The sequence below is a fragment of the Nematolebias whitei genome, chromosome 20 (genome assembly GCF_014905685.2).
Source record: "Nematolebias whitei isolate Nwh7 chromosome 20, NemWhi1, whole genome shotgun sequence".
Lineage (NCBI taxonomy): Eukaryota > Metazoa > Chordata > Actinopteri > Cyprinodontiformes > Rivulidae > Nematolebias > Nematolebias whitei.
The window spans coordinates 1,246,947-1,251,975 of record NC_056517.1 but is presented as its reverse complement, the minus strand read 5'-3'; positions in this window follow the sequence as shown (position 1 = coordinate 1,251,975).

Below are 5,029 nucleotides of genomic sequence, written 5' to 3'. Positions count from 1 at the left end.
GCCAAAAAGCGGCAGTCCACATAAAAGCAATGGTCTGCCAGATAGTAGGGATGCACAATCCACTTTTTTTTTTAACTTCCGATTTGATCCCGATGCCTAAATCTGAATATCGACCAATCCAGTTCCGATATCATGATCATTATTGATTTTACATGAGGCTGTAATAATCTGCTCTCAAGTACAATTTGTACAAATATATGCATGCATGTCCAAAAAGGCAACTTGAGGTAAGTTTTATTAATGTTGGATAAGTTTTAAAGTTAGAATTAAATTCTGCTAACACAAAACATGTTGTTTTTTTTATTCCTAGTTTTAAAGTGGATATTAAAGTGATTAATTTAAGTGATTGTTTAAAGTTATTTTATATATTTTTAAATAAGGGGGAGATATAAGAATTTTTTTCTTCTTTCTGCACTCTTTCATTCAATGTTTTCTATTTGATGAATTTGTTTTGTTTATTTTGGTTCTTTTAAATAAATAAATAAATTAATAAAATAAAATAAAAAATTAAATGGCTTTACATCTGCTAATTTCATGGCATAAACCAACACAGACGTTCCTGTTTTTAGTATTTTACATCGCTTTATAATGTAGCTGTTTTCAATTCATATGCTCTTTTATGATTGTCTACTGTTAAAAAAAATTTAAATATCTCCTGGAGGGTAAACTACATCTTGGCTGCAAGTATCAAACTGTGAAATTCTTCGTTTTCTACAACTGATAGTGTTTGGTCATTAATTATGATGAAGTTTAGAAACTGCTCTGTAAACATTTGAGCTCCGTGGCTTCAGCGACGTGTTTTTCTTGTTCAATCCGGGGCGGGCCGTCTGATTTTGGTCAGCTGCGCTCAGTCTGCCCCTCGTCCAAGACGGGCAGACTGAGCGCAGCTGGCCGGGGTTGTGCTGCCTGTTTCGGGTTCAGCAAGAGGAACACACCAGTGAAGCCTCGGAGCTCGAATGTCCATCGTAAAACTAACTTTACCGCGGTTTAATGTGGCGCTATGGCTCTGCAGACAGTGCACGTTGCTGTCTTGTTTTGTGGTGTTCAGTGTAAAATACTTCCACACAGCGACATGTTTACATGAAAAGTTTATTAGCAGTTAGCCACAGTGCTGCTAACTCAGTCCTCACGTTGTAGCTGCTGCAAACTATGAACTGGATTTCCTGAATGTGAGGCGGGTCTTATTACTCTGGGATCATGAGACACGCCGTCGTTCAGGAAATCCATTCCATAGTTTGAAGCCAACGTGCAGAGCAGCTGGCAGGGAATCACATGAGGAGAAGTTTCATTAGACACAGACATGCATCATGGATCAGAAATCTCTGCAGGTTGGATCGGAAAAATCCGATACGTAAATTATGCTGGTATCGGAGGCCGATACCGGATCGGATCGCCCCATCCCTACTAGATAGCACTAATCAATTGACCGTCAAACAGTATCAGGCTGCCGAATCACAAGCTAAAGCTAATGCTAACATTAAGCTTCAGAATCATGACATTTTTCAGTGTCTCTCTACTTGTGTGCAGCATAAGCCAGGTCTTTTAAAAAGATTATTAAAATTGTTGTTTTATTAATAATGCTTATTTTTCAAAGGGCCAAATGGATTACAGAATAGTTGATGGGATTTATTGCCCTGAATAACCAACCAATGGCTGTGGAGATGAAAATAGCCTTGTTAAAGCCACTGCACCACCCCACCCCCACCCCCACCACCCAACATAACACCACAATATAACAAGACAGGGCTTCCTGAGAGGTTAAAATATGTTTGCAAAGTCTGAAGCAAAGGGAGCTCACATACATTCATATAGTAACAAGAGTGTTATTTGATTTAGAAAGTAACAAAAATCTCAACAAATTGTGTCATTCAAAATTGCCGTGATTTAATATTAGCTAACGTAGCATTTTTTATGTCAATTTTTTAAAAATAAATATTTATGTGGCCTAAAAAACAATATAAAAGCTGTGGTTAGTCATTTGCCTGCCCTGGAGGAAAACACTTTCTTCCGTGGCACTATTGATAACCAATGCTTCATTTGAGCCAGATCCTGCCGGAACAAGATCCGGGAACTCCCTCATTTAGACCAGGCGTGTTCCGGAAACTCAGATCTCCACCTCTAAAAGTACAAAGTCATTGCACATTTATATTTTGATTATTTATTAAAAATACAAAGAGAGGAGACATTGCCCAGTCTGTGGAGTGGATGTTCCGGCGCACTACGAGCACCAGTTCACGCACACGCTCCTGCCCAGCAGAGACACGGATCATATGTCCCACAGGGACGAGCGTCTTCATCCACCTTCAGCTGTGCGTCCTGCAGACAGTGCACGTTTTACGCACAGGAGCATCTCCAGACAGCTCTATACAGCGTGCGCACAACTGCTGATGTGTCGGAACTCCTGCATACATTTCAAACATAATAAATAAAAAAGCTTACAGTAAAAAAAAAAAAATAAATACAACAAGAGAAATGTTTGATGTGTAGTATTCACATCACATCACGTTTCAAAACAACGGCACTAATTTGTCAAAATAACAGCGATCGGCTCGTTGTTCTTGCTCCCTAAAATAGTCATTTCAATTCAACCTTTATTTATGCAAGTTGTTAGTCTCATTGCGCCTCGAGGACTCATTTACAAGAGAGACCTGTTTTTAATCAATTTAATCAAAACAGATGTTTAACAACCTGTTAAAATATGCCAAAATGCAGGAAATGGCATCTGTTTAATTCCAAATGTTCAGGGGGGAGGACCCACAGACCCTCCCTACAACACCCCCCAATTCTGGACTGCCTGCTATTTGTGTTCCGGCATCAACCGGTTTACAAATTAAGCCCTGTTGATAACTATTTTATAGAAAATCACTTCAGAAATGGCCAGATTAACCTTACATTATGCTGCGTCCAGAGGTTGAATTCTTTTAAAACTTCTGTCTAAAAGGAAAACTACCTACTTTCTGCACCATGAACAAGAAATGTGTTCAAAGAAACTGATTTACTTTGTGTGCAACTGGGTCAATATCTAGTCTTGATTTTCACGCAGTGGTCAGCAAGGCCATGCAACTGTTAAAGTAAAGCAAAGCAATAAAAGATAAAAGTTCATAGCATTTGCTCTTAGCAGCAGATTGGAGTCATACGAGGACAAGTACAACCAAAAGTGGGTTTCTCTTTTTTTCACTTTCTCAAAGCCAGACACTTATTCTCTTTATCTTTGGCCTTACTTAAAAAGAGGATTTACTACTCTGAATTTGGAGAGATAAGCTGGTAGGTCCACTTCTGGTGACCATAAGAAAACCAGATAACAGAAGGATGGGTAGGTGGTGGACTGCTGCCTGCTCATAGGATGTAAAGAATAGCCATCTGGTCCCTCCTTAGTGGGGAAGACTTCCTTATTCCCCTTTATTTTCCTCCACACAGTTGAAATAGTCGAGGTAAGTGCCTCTTGTGTGTGCTGTATGTGTGTTGTATGAACTAAACATGGAGTGGCTCAAATTTGCAGTCTTTGTGAGCTGCTCAACATACAGATTATTTTCCTTAAACAGCAATTACAAGTCCACTCCACCTTAATGATTGGAGCGGAAAGAGAGGTCCACATTTTACTCTGTAAATTGCTTTCTCTCTTTTCTTTTCTTTAGTTTTATAGATGAGCCCGCTGTTTCCTGTTCTGTTGCTGTGGTGCATATACAACGCCACAGGAACCCAACCTGGGTCAATACTTTTCTCATTGTGGATGCAATGAAAGCAAACTGTCTCATTATTCTTCCTTTTCAGAAATTCTTATTTAGATTGTAGCTTGGATCCTACTCCACTTGTTTGCACCTGAAAATGTGCACGTCATCTTCTCGGGAAGGGGCTGATCAGCTCTGCTATAAACACAATGCAGCTGCAAATGCACTGAGAAAGGAAAAGAACACACTCAACAATGTTCAGTCAGGTCATCTGGATGGTTTCTTTTGAGTGGAGTCGTTTTGCCCTTCATCCAAAGGACTTCTTCAGTTTGAGGAGTCAAACAAGCTGGAGTCTCATAAATACCACACTCCCGTAGTGGAAAACAAAAAGTTTGCTGGTGATAAGACGATTTCTGGGGCCGGCCCTCTCCCTTGTCAACTACTCTGAGGCAGTCATGCCAAAATAATTCAAAACACCAAAAGTTCATGATCAGTAATCCAGGTACAAATCCAACAATGTTCAGTCAGGTCATCTGGATGATTGCTTTTTAACTGAGAGGTTTTGTCAGTCATCCAAAGCACTTCTTCAGTCTGAGGAGTCGCAAACAAATTGGAGTCCCATAAATACCACATTCTTGTGTGAAGAACACACTCTTCACTTCTAACCAGCAAGCTGCTATGATATTTGTACTTTGTAAAAGGAGCACAAACTTACAAAATATAATATAATGTAATATAATATAATATAATATAATATAATATAATATAATATAATATAATATAATATAATATAATATAATATAAGGGCAGCACGGTGGTGCAACTGGTAGAGCTGCTGCCTCTCAGCGAGCAGGTCTCTGGTTCAAATCCCGGTCCAGGGGCCTTTCTGGGTGGAGTTTGCATGTTCTCTCCGTGCATGCGTGGGTTTTCTCCGGGTACTCCGGTTTCCTCCCACAGACCAAAAACATGCATGTTAGGCTGATTGGTAATTCTAAATTGTCCCTAGGTGTGAGTGAGAGAGTGAATGGTTGTTTGTCTCGTTTGTCTCTATGTGTCCCTGTGATGGACTGGAGACCTGTCCAGGGTGTACCCCGCCCCTCGCACAGTGATTGCTGGACATGGGCACCAGCGACCCCCATGACCCAAAATGGAATAAACGGGTAAAGATAATGGATGGATGGATGGCTGGATAATATAATATAATATAATATAATATAATATAATATAATATAATATAATATAATGTAATATAATATAATATAATCTACACTGCTTGGCCAAAAAAAAAAAATGTTGCCACCTGGATTTAACTAAGCAAATGGGTACAAACCTCCTATTGGATAATTACTGCATGAGTGATT